Source organism: Coloeus monedula, assembly GCF_965178545.1.
Source record: "Coloeus monedula genome assembly, chromosome: 5".
In the NCBI taxonomy this organism is placed as follows: domain Eukaryota; kingdom Metazoa; phylum Chordata; class Aves; order Passeriformes; family Corvidae; genus Coloeus; species Coloeus monedula.
The window spans coordinates 35,331,130-35,351,943 of NC_138785.1; positions in this window are offsets into that span (position 1 = coordinate 35,331,130).

Sequence of the window (20,814 nt, forward strand, 5' to 3'; positions counted from 1 at the left end):
TGTCTTTCTTCAAAAGTCTGTATCTATCTGAAGAAGAGAAGCAGAGTATTTGGAATAATGTTCCCTTGTTCAGGGAAGAAAAATAAGAAATCTGAGAGCATTTATTCATTAATTGAGGTGGAAGTAAGAGAAACTCCTGATTAACATGACAACTGAGAGGCTTGAGGAAGGGCACTGAACAAGTAGAAGGACACTATTGAAAAACGCAGAAATGCTTCACTAAATTTTTCACAAGGAAACTTAAATCAGAAAACGAAATTTAAGGTGTGTATCATTATACTATGCAGAATAGTAGCCACTGGAAGTAGCACAGAAGCCTACAGAAAACCTAAATGTAAAATCAAGAATATACTCATTGCCCGTGCTACAAAGCCTTTTTTGCTCACATTACATATTGTTCTTTACAGTTAGATGCCAACAGGCCAGCATCTGGCATAAGCTGCAGGACATAGATTAGAGTAAAAGCTGACAAGGATGGAAACTCTTTGGAAATCTGTAGTGGTGGGATGTTCTGAAGGAGGCTGCAGCATGTGTTTCCTGCTGCCCTTTCAGAAGAGGCTAAACCCACTGTCACAACTTATATGGAACTGAATTTTCGTGCCCCAGTGCCGCTGTAGCTCTTTTATATGTGGAATAACAGTGAGGAAGCAGTCTTCTGATTTTCTAGGATTCTTTCTTATGTGTAGCAGGTAAGCCTTGACCTTAATTCTTTCCACTATTTGACCAGCATGGAACAAAACAACAGCTCCTTAAAGGAAGTACAATGTGCTATATAGAGTTTTATTCTAAGAAATATAAAAGATGACAGATTTATTGTAAAAAGGTAAAAGAGAGCAAGATTTTAAGAACTTGTGGTGCATTTGCTGCCAAGAACAGACGGTCATTAGAACAGTTCCAAGCAGTCTATGCAATAAATCCCCCACTGGAGGGAGTTGTCTAGTCACCATGAGCCACTAGCTCTGCTGCTTGGAGGAGAATTGTCTTGCAAAGAGCAGAAGCAACACATGAATTCCGGGAAGTCTTGCTTTCAGCAGTATCTGATAGAATTGAAATCTCAAGTCTGAAGATTAAAATGCCTGTTTTGCCATTCATATCTCCATTGCGTGACAAGCTATTCCAAACACAGGTGCACACAAGGGAGTTCTTCTATTTACTTAGCAGATTTTTGCCTCAGGGAAATTTGATTTCATATGCACTAATTGAATTTCAGTGGAAGAAATTTACTGGTTTGCTCCACTTATACAGCATAATCCAAATGGTAAGACCACAAGGAAGATACTAGCAAGAAAAACTCCTTCCCCCAGGAAATTTATTCCTCCTTATCTGTATTTTTTTTTTTTCAGGAAAAAAACCCCCCAGCTATACATATAGTGGAAATAAAGGGAGGATTGCCTACACAAAACCAGTATTTTAAAAATTTACTCACATTTAAAATTACTTAAACTTTTCTATGTTTAAGAATAGTGATGCTAAAAACTGAGGTGTCTGAGCTGACCCCTTTGAAGACTACACTTGTAATGATTTGAGTACTGACATACTAAGCAGTGATAAGTACAAACAGTAATGCACTCAAGAACTCACATCCTCTGACGTTTAAGATACTTCTAATATTTTTAATATGTTGTATATTAGGAAAGTTTAATATTTCCATTATTTCTCCAAAGAAAATTTATTTTGATTACAAACTGCTGGTAAGCCTTGTGAGGCTGTGGAGTCATATGGAATACTGCAAGCACCCAAGTCTGCAGACAAAGCTCCTTCTATTTCTCTTTCTTATAAAAACAAAGGCTCAAGTAAACTTAATGATCACTCATTTACAAACAGATTATGTCTAGAAAAATGACATCTGCTGAAACTTTCAAAATCAAACCAAAGGGAACAGTGAATGTTGTACATCAGCTACTATTTCACAGAATGAAATGGGTATGGGCCAAGTCCTGAGCACTGCAAGAAAGAGAGTAACATTATTTCCTACTAATCAATAAATCTGATCACACTGGAGAACAAAACACCATAAAAAAGGAAATATGTAATCATGTTACAAAACCACGATTTTTTGTAACTGATTACTAGGAATTCCTGAATAATTTTGAATAAAAAGCTTTGCATGAAATGATAAAGTTTTCTACACATTTTCATCCCAGCTGAATCAATCTTCACCTGTACATTACCTACAAAGTACAATTTCAGGAATAAAGAGCCTTGGCTATGCACCTGTTCTTATTAGGGAAAATTAAAGCACATAACAACAGTGTTAGATCTGCAGGAGGAAGTCTGGAGAATTAATGTTTAACCTTCCCTTACTCACAAAGGGACACTTCACCATCTTGGGGACAGTTCTTAGTGACCTGCACTGGTTTGATAGTTTAGTATCTGTTTCATTCCATGAGAAGGGGCAATAGCACAATTCACATGCTTGATGCATTCTGCTCTAGAGGTCAATATTTTCAAACTCTAAACCAGCAAAATGATCAGGTTTAGGCTCTTTAGTCTGGGGCCTTTTTTTGCACCCCATGGGTTGGCAGAGTTAATAATATTAAAGACTGTGAGATTACACAGTCACTTAATGATTTTTTTCTCTGCTGCCTAACTGTTGTCAGGCTGCTTTCACATCTTATTAAAGATTGTGTCACTGCTTAGAATAATGTAATTAATATTTTGTAAGCTTTGCTACAATTAGCACTTCTCTTTAGCACCTGTGTTCTTTCTGTCATTAGTGCTTGATCTTGCCCTGTGTGAAAACTCTTTAAAATACTTTGTGTATCTCTCTAATAAGAACTCAAAACTATACTTGTATTATAAATTATTCAGGAGTATCCTACCTACTTAAGTGAGATTATAGTAGAATTCCAGTTAATTTGATGAAAGAAAATTTGGGATTTATATTCCTCGTTTTAAAATCAACCATGAATGTGAGTTCCTTACCACCTTGTTTGAAAATGTAGCAAAAAAAGGAAAGGTATTTTTCAATAACTTTAAACTCTGCTGCTTTTTACACTACATCAAGGATTTTAGAAGTATTACTTAGGTGTCACAGCAGATATTTTAATAATGATTTTTAAATTGAATGAAATCACAACAACATTTAAGACCCCTCAGTGTGTGCCATATGTCCCTTTTACTGCTTGCAGCACTTAATTTCTAAGTTTATGGGGGTAAAGACTCACTTGGGCTTCAGAATAAGAATCCATTCAGAACCATGTTTATGTCTGACTGCAATCACAGCATGTGTCACCTAAGAATATTATCAGAACACCAAGGAAGTGGTTATGACATCCTCAGATATATGAGAGGATGGAGGTACATTCCAGCATTTCCTCATTTCTTGCTTTATAATTTAAAGATTCCTTATAAATTTCCCTCTGAAGTAATTTTTAAAAAGCTTGGTATGCATTTTACAATTTCTCAAGTTGAGAGATAGCTTGTGTTGATCTGAATTTCCCATTCACAAATCAGTAATAGAAGTGTATGTGATTTATGCTCAGAAAAACAATTTTTAGCCCTAAAGCCAAAATAGCAAATGTGTACTTAAGACCAGTGTTACACATAATAGAAGATCAGTGCAAAAAGAGGACATTCTCAAAATTTAAGTAACCCAAATATTCAACCATTTGAAGACACTGAAAGTGGGAGACTATATTATAATTCTGTTCCAAATGTCATTACTTAAAATGAAGTATTTAAAAATGGTAGAGAATTAAACCTGCTATTGTGGGAGGATTTTTATATTTAATATTCTTTTCTGTACTATATGTATTTGCACATACAGAATTTCCTCTTAAGAGTCATGAAGCTTTGGGGGAAAGAATATAGCTTATAGCAGAATTTGCAGGTGTACTACTAAAACCAGACTACCACCATAATGAAAATGTAGGGCTTTTTACTCTGATAAAAAAATCTGTATGAGGCCACTCATAGTGTAGAGATTTAGTGACAGTAACACCTTGGCTGGATGGAACTACAGGAACTGGTGAAGCACAACCATCTGTACGGCAACACAGGCATGGTCTGAGAGGTGAAAACTTGCAGCTAATTGCTGAATAATAAAATAAAAGAGCATATTTAATCTGAAATAATTATAGTGACTCCTTTGTCTGAATGTAATTTATAAAAAATTTTAGTTGATAGGAGTGAGAAAGTACTTAATGGTCTAGAGGCCAGAAAAAGAAGAGGTAGATGAAAGTGAAAATTCTGTAATTCAGCTGGCAAGAAGAAAACCCTGTAACAACAAGTGCTTTTCCTCCCTGCCTCCTGTTCACTCAATGTAAGGACCAGGGAGATCAGGGAGATGTTTCTATTTCTTCTCTTGGTTTTTTTTTTTGGGGTTTTTTTTTGAGAAAACTTTCAGAGAAACCTAATAGGCCTACAGCAAGTCTTCCCACATACAAAAACATTACCAGGGTTCTTTCCTGTCACTCCTTTGCCTCCCAACATATAAACTTTAAAGCTCAATAACTCCCTTCAGTGGCAAAACTCAGGGAAAATAAGTCACCTTTGAAAAGCCCTACATGGGAGGATAAAAAAGAAAGAAAAAACAGCCCTGTGTTTTCAAACTAATAATGTGGGAGTTAGAGTGAACACTAAGACTTTCCCAGGAATCCCTAAGGAACTGGCATATATTATTTTAGGACTAAATTCAGTCCTTATTGCTGTCGTAGGATTGCTTTTAAAATGTTTTGTAACACTCGTGGATTGGATGACACTCTTAGTAAACTCAGAAGTATGCAACAGTTTTTCTTTCCCTGAGAGGTAAAAGTTGCTGATATATACATATATAACAAAGTAAGTGCCAGAGAGGTTAAGTAGTCCTTCCCAAACTAAAAAAAATAATGGTTTGGGTTCAAAGAAGGCAATAAATAAGATTACTCCACCAGCTCCTGTTCTCTGTCTACTAATTCTATTTTCCCCTTAAAAAAATGATACTCTTGCACCCCATCTATGTGAGTGGCATCTAGAAAAGACTTTTTGAAGACTATGCTTTACAAGTAGTTGTCTGTGTGTGGGAGAATTCACATCTAAAAGAACATAGAAAGAAAGGGCTGACCAATCTCAGGGATGTCTCCTGGCTTTGTGCCCTAGAACATTCTTAAAATATGGAAAAGCCACATGTGTGTGAGTGTGCACTCAGACGCATCTTGTAGTTAGAAACATTTGAAATGTGAGGGAAATTTGAAATTAGTTCATGCTTCTGCTTGGCTCCCATGTGCTGTTCCCTATTCCCCTGAGCTCTCATTCTGCCTCTGTCCCCACAGACCCCATGCAACTCTCTCAGGCCAGCCCTTAACTGCACCTGTGAAGTGGAGAGGCAACTGTAGAAACATAGATAAGTGACCTTAGGCAGGTTTTTGCCTGACCTGGCTGGAATCTTGCAAACATACCTCAAAATAAAATTTGTTTTCTTTAGTTTCCTGTATTCCTCACTATACAGCCTTGAGTATGATATAGATTTTGTTTGTGGCTGATGGAGTGGGAAGAAAGGGTCGGGTAAGATTTTTGCAAAAAAAAGCAATGAATCGGTCCTTAAACTGGTGTGTGGCATTGCTTAAAAATAAAATCTCCCTCTCTGTAGACAATTTCACTACTAACACTGATACCTAAGCTTAAGTAGAAAAAATTACTTATAAACCATATTTTTAAATATATGAGGTCTTATAAAGCAATATATTTCCTCATTATGGTTGAATTTCAGGCAACTTTCGCTGAAATACAGGGCGAAATTTACTAAACTCTAAGTTAAAGATTTCTGTACTCTCCGTTCCATGTAAAAGGATGCTCCTGACTTCTAGGACCTCAAGAAAACTTTTCAACCTGAGGGAAGCTGAGAGAGTTCTAAAAAAACCCAAACCAACAAAACATTAAGAGATTGTTACTGTGATTTCAATGGAAGATAACCTAATGGATCAGGAAGTGAAGGAGAAAGGGAAAATACTAGCCCTCAATGAGGCAGAATTAAAAGCAAAAAGGCAAAATCAGGTGAATTTAAGGTGAAAGCACAGCTGTTTTTCAGTGATCTCTTCATATCAAAAATATTTATAAAAACTGGAAACACTGTGAGAATTAATAACAAAGGCATTAGAAATTAGTACTAATTATCTAATCCCAAGCACCCCCCTTCTACATGAACAGGTAGGATGGCTCATCTGGAACTTGTTTTGTTCACATAAATCAGCTGTGTTTGACTCAGGCCACAGCCTAAAGGAGACAAATGAGACTCATGAGCCCAAAGAAAGAGAACAATTCTAAAAAGGTATGTTACCAAGGCCAGAGCAAAGACCTCCATCTAGTAACAGTTCAAATATAGGAGAAGATAATTAAAGAACAGGTTAGACAAATATTTTAAGTATTGAATAACTGTGATTTGGAAGGCTGCAAAAACAAAAGTGCATATTTTAAAGGTATGAACAGAGATGCCTAAGGACTTCAGGACCAGTTAGTTATAGAGAAAGTATGGAGGAGTAGATGGAGATGAGAGAATAGAAAAAAAAAAAGGAAAGAAAGAAATTCAAACTAGACTTCACAACATCTAAAGGCACCGGCAGTCTTCTCAGGAAATACAGTAATTTTTCCCAGCTGCAAATTTATGCAGCAGGTCAAATATATATATCGGCCTTGTTTTCTTTGATGGCAGATTGTATAGATCAGATATCAGAGTTAAAGTAGGTTAAGCTTATGCAAGACAGCAATTTTAAAACCACTAGAGGTGGTCCAGAAGAAGAGAGCTGGAAATGGAGTAACTCCCTAATGATAAATTTCAGGATTTGAATGCTATCAAAGCAGAAACTATATTCTATTTTATACAGCTAATAAAGGTCAAACATCTGAAAACATAGACTGGGATGCACATGAAACGGTAAAGTGAAGCAAAGTAGTAGAGCTTCCCAAAGGAAAAGTGGAAACCAAAGAAATAAGTTAACACTGGAGATTGAAGAAGTGAGAGCTCTGTATAAAAATGGTTTATGAGTACATTTAAGCACCTCTCATTCCCTTCTGTTATTAAAGAAAATTCAAAAGGCCCACAACAGGCTGAAGTTTAAATATAGCAGTGTGAAAATAGTCAGTGAGCTCCGTACCTATAGACAAAACACAGAAGAACAAAAAGTCAATTTCAGGCAATAAAAATACAAAACTATGGTGAGAATAAAGAACAGAGATGCTGTTGAATAAGTCACCAGCTTTCATCTCTGTTTAATGCCCTCTGGCACATGGACACCATGTAGAAAACTGCAGACTTAAAAATTAATGTGCTTAGCATGCCATGGCTAAACCAGGATTAGTTTGATCCCAACTTGGAATAAATAAAGAAAAAGTGGAGGCTGTAAAATAATTAAATAAGTATATAGAGCCCAGAATGGAGTAGTGACTTTATACTACAGAGTCGAACCAAAAGAAAATAGGAAGGTTCTTTAAATAAAAGTCACAAGACACAATGAAACAGAGGTAAGAGACGCTGTTTTTATTTTGTTAGGCATATTGTGTTTTTTTAGGATTATAACTGAAAGCATTAGAACACTGCTCAGGTAATAGACCCCCAAAGAGTGAATAATACTGTGGTAACACTGATAGGTTACATAGAGAGCTATATGCAAGTGCATTGATCAATAAGTAAAGCGAACTTTTTAACAAGTTAACAGAAGTGGGAAGTCAGAAACTCCGTTTATCTGTGATATTTCTTCCTATTTTAAAATACAGGAAATACTTTTAAAGAAATATAAATGCTGAAAGGATTTTCAGAAATCAGTATCAGACAATTCTGATAGACATACCCTATGATGGTGGATTCTGAGGGGAAAAAAAATCATTAACAAAAATTGAATATGCTTGAAAAAAAATTGAAACAATAAATACACTTACAGGTATTTAATATTGGCAAGTTCTAGAAAGTTATTGGTATGCTATTAATTGTGATATGGATTTGTAAGAATTTTTTTCAAAACTTTAGCTACATGCATAAACAATTTGATACATTTAAAACCAGTAATATGTGAAGTGGTGCAACTGTTTCACACAGAGCTTATTGACTTTTTGTTTTGGCACAGTATATCAGGGATATAAAACTAAAGATGGTTTGAATACTTATGACCATATTAACAGCCAAGAAGGTACAACCTTATGGAATTTTAGACTTCGAACACACAGAAAATGTGTTCAGATTTACAGATGTTATTTTTCTTAGTTTCAGAAAATTCCCAATTACCAATCATGCTAATGAAATTATTGTTTAAAACCACATCATTATTTATTTACTTAATTTAAAGAACAGTAATTAAGCCACACTGCAAAGCAATCATATTGTAATCTCTCATAGAAATGAAAGATTATTCCTTCTGTTACCATGACATGAGGATTTGGTTATGCTTTGGAATTAGACTTGCCAAAAAAGTTCCAAGTTCTGAAATTTTTTTACTATTTTTAGTGGAGAAAACAGGTAGTTTTATGTACCTATTAAATAAATTCACTGCTAAAAAGAGAAATGCTGTTCAACATTGGTCTGAAAGCATTAATTACTTTAATTAATTCCATTAGTTCAATTAATTGATTTTCCTTCCTCTTCCAAACAATCATGACACAAGTTTCAGTCACAAATAGCCTGAAATAAAGGGAGGAACATTCTTCACTTATTCCACATCTTTTCCTCTCCCTCAGAGTTAATGTTCTGCTTTTGGCTCAGAGCTAATTCTAATAAAAAACCAAGAACTTGGGAAACACACAGATGGCCCCATACTATAAATTATGTGGTTGTCTTACGTGGGCGGTATGTAAAACATTGCTTCTTCACTCCCTTGTTACAAGCCTGAAATCAGAAGGCACGTGCTACTTGAGAAGGCTTTTTACATTTTCTGTTTTTGATGTATGTAAAAATGTTGTGTGACCTTCAAAAATAAGTCTCATCAATCAGGAAAACTTTTCTGTAACATAATCCCTCAAAATCTAAAATGTTTTTCGTTAATGATGGCTTTATTCTCTCCAGAGGAAAGCTACACACAGGAAGAACACAAGAACAGGAGTAGATCCAGCAAGAAAAAGAAGCATTCAAATATGACTGAAGTGGTTTAGAATATTACCCAAGTCCACTGAAGACAGTGAGAAAACGGATGTGAGAAAGGAAGGACCTGGTCATCCATCAGATGGAATCCAGACGTGACAATTAGAGTTAATGAACCACGACCCATGAAGCAGCTTCAGCACCTTTTTACAGCCCCACTTCATGGCCTCCGTAAAAGTACCAGGGCTTATTTTACAGAGCACATCTGCTCTAAATTCCCAAAGGAGAAACCTTGCCTTCAGAAGTTATTTTTTTGTTTCTTCACCACTTTTAAGTCATGCATAAAGAATGTTTAACAGCAATGTATTTACTTTTCTATCTGTTCAGTCAACAGAATGTCAGAATTGGAAGATTTTTTTTTTACAACAAAACAATATTATTGTAATAGTTATTTAGTTTGCACTAGCATTAATAAGCTGCTGAAACTGACTGAAAAGTACCGGGCAAATGTGGTGTTTGTCCAGTACAATGGCATCTATATCCAAGTATTGCCTTTGATTTCAGGTATTTAGGAATAGTGTGCTTTATGAAAACCAGGTTGATTTGCTGCTTTTGCAGAGTGCTTCACTTAGACTTGGTACTGAAGTCTTCAGCTTCTTCACAGAGCAGATATAACTAATGAAGTGGTAGCTCTTCCTCCCTGAAGTCCAGAATATTTGCTGAACTTCTAAGGATGAGGTTGGAACTGATCCTTCTTGCCTTATGCACAAAGTACTTCTGCAGTTTTCCAGTTTTTGGATCCTATTCATTCCCCTAGGTCTCAACCAGTGCTAAACCCACACTGCTCCTTCTGTCCACAAGCAAAAAGAAGAAAAGGGAAGGACAAAGTAGCTCACAGACTAATTGTTAGAAAACTCCCTTTTGCATACTAGGAGATGACTGGAAGAGCTCTGGGCTGGACTACAAGGTATAATATGCACAGGAAAGAAGTAATTTTTTTCCTCACCGCAGTGACATGAATAAAAATACCACAAAATTGACCCTGTTGTATCACAAAACTTCAGATGGCCGTAGCTGAGCAGTCTAATTATGATGCACTGCTTTCAGACTGTCAGTATTCTTCAGGAAAGCAAAGAGTACACCTTCTTCTGATATTAATGACTAATTTTAAAAACAGTCAATCCGCATATTAATCCATGACCAAATAACTGCTAGAGCCATTTGCTGGAAGAAGAGTGTACTTTGTTACGACATTATTGGTCAGCCAAGGTCTGACGTGTATACAGTGTTAGCACAAAATTTTTCCCAAAACTAATCAAATCACTATGAAAACTGCTATCTAAGTTACAATTGCTTTTTGATAATAGTAGACAATTCCAGGAATCCTTGTCCAGCATAGCCCTTGTCAAAGCCTCCCACAGTAAAACACATTATTCCTCTCTTTTTATAATAAGCAAAGACATCTCAGCAGCCAGTGCCTCTTTAACCCTGAACTGGAAGAAAACCACCATTAAGAAGTAAGAGTCCAGTTTGCTCTTGCACATGGAAGTGTCTGTGGTATGTGCAGGACCTCACTGGGAGTCATTGTCTTTCAAGGGAAGCAGCTCATAGAGTTTTGTATTATAATACTTTTTCCATAGCCTAAATAGCAGTTTAAATAATAAACCATTTTATTCTAGCCAAGTTTTCTCAATTAAAAAAAACAAAGTGCTTCACACTGTGTTAAATGTCTTGGTAACAAAAATCCCTGAAACTGTCTCTACTAGTGTACACACTATTATTAAGACAAGTTCAGGTTTGTCTTCATTATTTCACTTGTTCGTTTCTTGTTTTTACCTTCCTAGAGCTCATTAAATGTTACTGGTACTGAAAACATGGTCGAACTAGTGAAAAAATAAAATATGAAGTTTAAAAAGTCACAAAATTTAAAAATTATTGAAATAGTGTTTGCTGCAAATACCATCTGCCTTGTGTAAACATCAAATTATTTTTGCAAATACATATTCAGAGAACATAAACAACATAGTCAATAAACCACCCACGGAACAGGTGAATGATGTTTTAAAGACCCACTGTTTTAATAATGTCCTTCAACTCAATACTACTTCAGTAAATAGGGGACATAGAACAAATAATTTTCATCTTCATAAAGGTGTCATAAACATATTTAGTGGGGGATCTCTATGTAAACAAAGCTTTCTAAGAGAAAGTGCTCTAATAGGCATTTGTCATGAGCTGTTTACAAGTCATTCTAGGACGAACGAACCTAACACATCCATATTCTAACACTTCTTATTTAAAAGCAACTGTAAAGTGTATTTCTTTGTAAACCTAGTTTCTTTGGGGTTTAATTGATTTTTTTAATTACAGCTTCGATGACATTTAATCTACAAATCGTTTATTTTTATTAAAAAGAAACCACTCTTTCTCATCCAGTGTTCTCATTCAAAACGACTCATGTTTGTAGGGAGATAAATCAGGAAAAAAAGTCTTCAGTGTTAACACAAAGCTAAGAGGGCACTTAACAGAATCGTGGCTTGGAAGCATAAACGTTCAGTCCTTCTTGGGAATAATGGTCCAAGTTTTTGCATAAATTCTAGACAAAACTAAAGTGAACTTTCTTTTAACTAATAGAAGATCTAGAGGATCAACCTCCCAGCACAGTAAATGCATTTAAAAACATCATGTGTACTAATTAAATTATAATATTTTTTTTAACATTTTAAAAATCTATGTGTATGCTCCCAATCCATGTTTTCAGTGGCCTGTGTTCCTATTTTACACGCTAAGTGAGTCATGGCTTTAAGAAGATTTAAAATCCCATTTGAAAGGGGAGAGTATAATAGGACATGGATACAATGAAAAGAGTTATAAGTGTGCAAAAAATACTGTGCTCTTCTTATTACTAAACTGCTATTGCGAACAGAAGCTGCTATTAAGTGGAGATATTTTCAGCTTCATCTTGGAGACTCTCTTAAGACAAAAACTAGGATTAAATACTACAAGGAAATTTCTCTCCACATGAGGAGATCCTCTGAACAGAGATCATCATACACTTTCTTAGTTAAAAATCTGATTGCAAACCCATTTAAGCTGAACTGTGCAGAAACTACTTTGAAATAAGAATGTCCACACAGGAGTTGTATTACTTTAAAAACTTTTCATAGTAAATCAACTTAGCCTTCTTATACAGGCAAAGACTGAGTCTTTCACAGACACATCAGCAAATCCCAAATATGGAAATAAAATCACTTCTTGCATTATTGCCCAGTAACAACAAACCTAATTTTAATGATTTATAGGTATAAACATTGGAACATTGAATGTATCATAGAATCCTCACCTAATTATTTGTCTAACATTAAGAAACAGGAAGCAGCTATGCACACACAGTAAAGAGGCAGATGTTTTACTAGGAACAGACAGTTATACTTTACCAGATTAAAATTCTGTGCTGTCTTTTGCACAGTTCCAAGATATTGTTCTAATTATGCTTCATTTTGCTCTGTAAGAGGACATAATAACATCATCTACCACACTGAAGCTGTAAACCTCCCTGCAGGCAGTTTCTGCCTTTCCTGACTATCCTTCTTCTCCCGCCATATTAAAACCATAACTTCTGTGACACATGGCAAAGTTTTCCAGCTGTAGTGGACCCAAGAAAAGATCCTGGAATTAGGCAAGTCTTTCATATAGTGTAAACCTGATTTTGTAGAAGTCAGAAAATTTTTACAGTTGAATCTAATTAGGGAACAACTTAGACTTACTAGCCCATTCCTGCTCAGGGCACAAGTTAGGGAAGAGGACCTGTAATTTTGGAAATGACTTGTTCAGCTTGATGGCCACATCCTCAGGGCTGAAGTAAATTAGTATTTTATTAAAAATTCCCATAATAGTGACTTCCCTGTAGGGGAAACAGTTCTTTCCAAGAGACACCATAGAGGTGAAGTAAGTATTTTCCTGTTCTGAGATTTAGTGGTTACTGTTCCTTAGTTGTACTCATAAAGTGTACTATTTCTGCACTGACTGACAAGTCTAGCTCCTTCTAATTGTTGTCCTCCTTATTAAGTTTTAGTAGGTTATTAACAGTAAGAAGCAGAAAAAAAAGAGTACCATTAGTTTAGGAAGTTAATTTCAGAAAGCAATGGGAAGTACCTCGCCAAAAGTGTGTATCTAAGGCATGATCTTAGAGGTAATAAAAATGAGGTAATGAGGTAATAAAAAAACACTAAGAAAGAAAAAGACAAAAGTGAACAACTATTTTACATGAAATTATGTAAAGAATTAATCATACCAGATTATCATTGTAGCAGTATAGGACTTATAGGACTAAAAATAATGGTCTTGGCTTAATTTAAGATTTAAAGGTAATACCTTTTGCACCAGAAAATTCTTAGTAAGCCATGCAACTCATTTCCATAACAGACCACAGTTGACTGTCTTCTCTTTCACTGGAAGTGGCTCAGAAGCCTGGCACACAAGTACTAAAGTACCCGTGTCATATGAATTGATATTTGACCAAGTCTTACATTCATCTTAGTATTTTCTGAACAATTAGCAAACAAGGGAAACAAACAGGAAGATCCTGTTTGGAAACCCCTTACTTTGAAGGACTGACAAAAGCTACCTCACTACAGCCCTTGCAACCAAATGACATTTTCCACGACTGGCTGAACAGAGCAGCACACAGTATTTCTAGGGGATCCCTTTGATCCCAGGAATACCATTTACCTGTGTTACGGGTCATTTAATTATTTGTCTTCTCAGCCAATGTCCTTTGATGTAACAAATTCAGGATGCCACTGCTCTAGTATATGGCAAAGTAATTAATTCCAGCAATAATGTCTTCAAAGATGATGTTGTTGTAATTGAACACAGAAGAAAAAGCCACACAAGAAGAAAGAAGATAGACATAAATTGTATATCTAATTCAACTAAGAACCAAACTTTGTATGTTAGTCTGAATGAGTTATTTGGAAGATTTAGCCTTTTTCTTTGTTTTAGATATTACATGTAAATCTTGTGTTTATTAAAAGGTAATTGACAGATGTAAATTCATGGGACTACATGTTTACATATTCTAAAAAAAGGTCATATAAAAGTGCTAAAAATAGCATTCACCTATATTTAAGGTAAAGAATTCAAGATGTATTCTCATCCTTTCCTAATAACACTCAAAGTACAGTAATACTGAAGCCATGCAGTGCACATATGGGCCATTAGCTTGAACTTTACAACCTGTACCATTTTTTGAGGTTGTTCAAGACAGACCAATCACAAAATGAGTATTGTGTAAAAAAAAAAAAATAAATAAAAAAAAAAAAAATATATATATATATATATATCCTGGCTGGGATTTTCTTATCTCATTCTATAATGTACTTGGGCTCCTTGTTATTTTCTAATTTTCTTTAAGACTCACTGCCATGGACTATAAGGCAGTATGCCAAATTTTATCTTTAAATCCCAACAAGCAGGCTGGCTGCAAAAAGACAAAGTTCTAACTCAGAAGACTGAAGTTATATCTGCACAAGCAAGTAGCGCAGCCCCATGGGAGAAGACTTGTAGAGCAAACCTGTTGGTACCAGGAATGCAACATCCACACTACGTGTGTTTCAGGGGTGTTTACTCAGACTGGTTGATAATCAGCTTCTGCAGATAGAATGCCCCTTAACAGTTGGACTGCAACTGTTGTACTCATCTTCAATTCACAATTAGTTCAAAAAGAATTCAGTTAGCAATTTCTGATACTGCTTCATGACACGAAGTAAAGCACAGTAATTGGGAATGACTGGGATATCCACTTTAAAAGTGCACTCCTGATATAAATCCCAAATTGAGCAAGCACCTGGACAGGGTGTGATTTTATGAATGTACATAATAGTGTAGTGGCACAAAAACTTGAAGTTTAATATTCTTACTTTCTTTGTTAGAATTCATGCAAAGTACTCAGCCCTAAAATTTGACATTTTACTCTGCTTCACATATTCTGGCTCTAAAGCATTGAATTCAAATTAGTCTTGGAAGCAGTCGTGCTGGAAGCTTAAAACCCAATTTGCATATTCCATTTGGGCTACTACTGCGGATTTAGACTTTAAGATCACTCTTTGATGTATATTTTCTTTTTTTTAAATCTACCCATAACCTTCTTCATAAAAGTTTTCTACAAAGACATAATATATCAAATTCAAAGGTATGTTCTCTTCAACTGAGTGAAACAGATGTAAAACCTGACATTTTTTCTGGGTGGCAGGGTTTGTTGATAAGAAATTTTCTTTATTACTACCCATGTTTGCTCATTTCTATAATGGGACGATGACTGTCATAAAGGTCATATTGGTTCAATATAGCATCAAAAAAAAGCATAGAGAATTTTGAACTGTACATCAAAGAAACGCTCTTATGAATTTAATAATTTTATCTTTGATTTATTAGATGTAACGTTTAGCTATCTGTTAATGTGGAAACTGCATAAAATGTTAGCAATTTACACTTGGATGTGAGCCCAAAGTAATGACTGGAATTATAATTGATGAAAACATAGCTCTTCAGATGTTAGCTGTATGTCCCTGTGTCTTTTTTTCTCAAGCAAAGGATTGTTTGGAGTGAAATATGGCTTCAGAACAATATAATGCTTCAGAAGAGCTGCACAGACTTTGGTGAGAGAGGAGTGAAGAACCTCTTACAGAGATGGAAAACTTTCATCTTTTCTGCTTCCTCCAAATACCCTCAGGAAGCAGGAAAATAATAGATAAATAGCACACAGTTCTCACGTGGCCTCTGCCAGCCCTTCATATCAGCACCTGTCAAAGCTTCATCTACAGGTTGATTTAACACGTAGTCACTCAGAATGGCTGCTTTCATATCAAACCTCCTTATCTACCTGCTCTGGTTGTGATAGATGGAGGAGGTCATGGCCTTGGGAGGAGTTATTTGCAGATCTTCCCTTTCTGTTTTTCATTGAGTTTTTTATTTGAAAGGGAATCTGAGTGGTGTTATTTACAACCCTGCTGAGGAAGATTAGCAGACCTGAAGGACAATGATGCAGATATAAATTCTGTGATGTTGTTGCTCCAGGCCCACAGAGATGAAAGTACAGCACTAACAGCACAGCACAGCATGCTTGCAAGGAACATGAAGGTAACAAAAACATATTTACAAAGGTATTATGGGTCATGATATGGATAGGTGCTTTTGGGCACCCACTAATTCTTCTCCTCTTACTTCCTCCTTCTCTTCCTCTACACTCTTTGTTCTTCCTCCTCTTCCAATCAACAAGAATGCATTTTATTTATAATTTATTAAAATTTTCACTCTTCCCAGAGCTGATTTGAAAGACTGCAGTGGCTTTTTGTTTTGTTATATATTTAATATAAAATATTTATTTTGCCAAAATGACACTTTATATAATTTTATCAGCCTTTAATTACTACTCCAGTCTTGCAAAGGTATTTTTTTAGAACCCTTAAGTAAAAAGCGTGGATTTTCTTGCCATTCTTTGAATTATTGTATGCCAGACTTATCATTCTGAGACTTAGTGGTTCTGCTTAAATATGGTATTTGAAACAAAGCTTTCTCTACAGCAAATACTCATGATTGTTTTCTATGCTACACATTTACCATGCTAGAACATCTAGCTCCTCTTAAAATTGCCCATTACCACCTGTTTAAGAACACCTCTATTGACATTGTAATGTGCTGAACCACTTATGCATGCACATGCATTAATTCCTTTTCAGACCTGAAGTCTTCAGTCAGATACATTTGTAGTCATAGATGCCACAGTTACCCATCTCAATCCCACTCACAGCCTCTGTGAGCACCTATGAATCTCTAACTTTCTGCAGGAATGAATTCTCAGGAAAACACTTCCCTATTTCAACAGCATCTTTTTCATTTTTTTTCTACCCCTGCCTCAGAAAAGCATTCAGATCCCTGAGTTAACACTAGTTGTATAGCTTGAATGATAGTAAAGGGTAATACAATCGTATCTTTTTAAGATCCAAACTGGTAGTGAAAGCAAATAAATTTATGTATTTTTGTATAAGAAAAAAATCATAAGTTTTAGAGTTGTTACAACTACTGTATTTATTAAGATGTTTCAAATTGTAATAAATTACATCTGATTCATTTATGGTTTAGAAGAAAATTTGTTGAAATTTAAGGAACAAGCTTTCAGTCAGCATATATTTGATTTAAACTCATTTTTGTGTTTGAACAATTTTTGGTTGTAAATTTGAAACAAATAGCCAAAGATGACTTAAGTTCAAAACAAAAACTCCAAAAGTTGGCTCTTCCTGAACATTCCTTAAGCTCCCCTCCTACTTGACAGATATAACACTGCTTATCCTTGAATGATAACACTTGAACTTAAAAAATGAACACCAAATGAAGAACAAACCTCTGCATAGCCACATGCCCAAAACAGACACAAAGTTGGAGATTTGGGTTTACTTCTCCTTTTAAGTCCTGCAGTTGAGTTACTGGAGACGACGTAAGCTACTATCACGGTAGTTGCTGTGGCCTTGGAACATCTGAACTGGTTACAGAAAACGGCAAGAGAACAAGGGCATGACTAGAAGAATGGGGTCTGGAAGGAGGATGAGAGTTGGGGACACAAAATGAGGAAAACAGAGGAAGGACAAGAATAAATGAAAAACATAAAAAGAATTATGGATAGAGTGATTAGGGAAGGAAGAAAATGACACAATGAAGAAAAAAGCAGAAAAGCAAGAAAGAAATTGATTTTGAACAGGTTTTACTCAATTGTATCCCTTTAATCAGTAGTTACTCCTGATCTTGTACTAAAAAAAGGAACAATTATATTGAAGTTCTTTTAATTGTTTAGTAAAAGAACTACCTTTCTTCAAAATGCATCACTTAAATGACTCTTGTATATTTAAGATTTTTTCTTTACAGCTTTGCTCTTAGTCTGTATTCCTAGGTTCTTAGAGTTCTTTTTTTGTTATTCAGTGAAATATTTTGTACTACCATCCTTGACTAAACAGTTGCCCTTAAATACATGCAGTGGAAAAATTTTGTGCCACTTTGGTTTTCTTTTCATAAGTTAGTTTCAGCCAGGCATAACATTTCCTTGCCAGCGCTGCCAGAAGGCACAACTGGCAAGTACAATAGCTTCTTTTTTTGTCACATGAACAAAACCAAATGAGTCCCAGAACACACACTCAGCAGTACTAAAAAACATGGAGGAAGAAATTCTAGCAGAGGAAAGAAATCACTGTAAAAAGAAAGAGAAACTGAGACAGAAAAAGATATGATATACCTCTTGAAAAACAATTAATGGACACATTCTGCATACTCCAGAAAACTGGTGTAGACATCAGCATTCACTGCTGCTCATTCATAGTGCAGGAAGTTCAGTGCTTGAAGAAAGTACAACATTCCCTCATTCCTTAATACTCATCAAATTCTCCACAATTCTTTCCTATTTTCCTATTTTCCATTTATTTAATTAATTATTTTCCCCTGCTTTTGGTAAAAAACTGCCTATGTGTTATCTCCTATGTTCAGTTATCTCCTTTCATCAATTTCTTTATGTTTTGCATTCAAAACATCTCTTATTTATAATATCATCAAAAAAAATTATAATATCATCATTCAAAACATCTCTTATTTATATATCATCTCAACGGTTCCTCTTCCCAAATATCTTTCACTGACTTTGCAAGTAGGAAAGGACATAAAAAGTGCAGTGGGAATATGAATGGCAATTCTCAACTAGTTTTCTTAAATTATATGTCTTTATCAATGCCTTGTTGTATGGAAAGTAGCTGTCCATGCCTCCCACTGTGAGCAATTCATATTCATGTGTGGTTTGCTTTTAAAATATTTGGCTTTGTTCAGGTGGATATCTAAAAAGCAGGTAGCTTTTGGTGTTTTGGTGGCAGGTGGTCCCACTAAAGCATTAGTATTTATTGCTTAGCTGCATTAGCTGTAGATAACAAATATATTGAACAGTCCTCTCTCCTCGGAAAGGGGTTAAGGCTCGTGCAATCTGTGATACAGCTTCTCCAATTTAGGCTCCTTTCTCACTATTACTCTTCACAGAACCCTACTCCCTTACTTGAAAGCATTACTGACTAGGAGAGTGACCGCCTGAAAGGTGCATGGACTTTAGCAGGTCTTCCCCAAGAACTTGTGTCACCTATTTGATTTTGACAAGTTAGTACAATGCCTTCTTAACTTGGCCACTGGAGGGAACTAGGACTGGCCAAAACCCTGCGAAGGAAGCCAGATCAGTAAATGCAGATTCAGACTGAAAGTCCTCATACAGGAAAGTTGTTAAGCAAGTGCTTAAACTGATCTCTCTTCAGCAAGCCCTTGATTATATGCCATAGATGCTTACTGAGCAAGGACAGCTCACTGAAAGGAGGCTGAGAGCAACCATAGCTCCACTCAAGCTGGACATTTCCCTAAGACAATGACAATATTGCACCTCTATAACTGAAATTATAGTGATGATTTCCAGAAGTCTTAGATTTTCAGTGGTTACCATTCTTGGTTGAAATAGTTTTCCCACCTTTAGACTCTTTTTGAAGTGTCATTGACTTTCATCTGCTACTGTCCTTTTGTCTGAAGTGGTTCTGTATGTTGAACATTAAAAAAAAACTAAAAACCAAACCAGCAAACACAATCAACCAAAAAAAGTTCAGTAGGTTGCAAAATAGCTTGCATCCCAATTTTGTGTTTACCAACAGACTCATGTATCTCTATACTAATCTGTCCCTCCAACACATATCAGTTTTGTGGAGTAGGAATAACAGCATCCAGAACATTTCAGGCTGATCTCCAGTCAGATAAAATACAGAAAAGGCAAAATGCAGAACTATTGCATTCTAGTCCGGGTAACTAAAAGTCTCGAAAACTGTAAATACAGTTCATTCTCACAATGATTTTTTTCTTATCTTCCAGCCACCATCAAACATAATGATTAGAGAGAAAATCCAAATTCTAAAATATCTAATCAGATGCATATAGAAAATTCATGACACAGCCACAAATTGCTACCCTACTTGAAAAATAATTTTGGAGAAATCATTTCACACATTGGCACACATGATGGTAAGTTTGGCAGAGCTGCTTTACATAGTAGTTTTTCCCCTATTAATATCTCAAGTATTTAGAAACCACCTTTCAGGAGCTGTTTAAAAAGCTGTTCAGCAGATACTGCTAAAGTTTACCAATGCCTATATTTTACTGTTATCTTACTGCTATGTGAAGCAGTTCAGAAAGAGCAAGAAAAAAGGAAAACAAGGGAGGCAGCAAAGAGTACCTTGTGAAAAATCTGTAACAGGAGAGACATGAATTAGAGATAGTGAGGACAGATTAGGAAGAGACCTCTTTCCCTGAGGGCACTTCTATCTCTGTGGCTCAAGGTGTAAGCAGCCCCAGATGAACTGCATGAAGGACAGAACCAGGCAGCCACTCGTGTTCCTTCGCTGTATGCATCCACACTAGTCCTTACAACTGCCTCTTTGTAATCTCATTTACTTATAGATGAGCACTGCATCTCATTAGAGGAGTTAGGAGCCACATTTCAATACCCAACCAAAATATTAAGCTGAAGAGGTATTAGACTGCTAATATCACCAGAAATTTTGACCTTACTGGGAGCTCTTCCTCTGAATGAGGTTTTGTCACAGTATAAAAACCTCCTCAGCTGTCTTTGCTGGGGTGTGTGTACACCCGAGCGAGTGTGCCCCTGATGCTCACTGAATATATTCAGGCACTGTACTTCTTACACACACAAAACGTGACATCATCTTTTCCATTGATCACTTCTTTCCTACTTACTGGTCTTCCAGATGCAG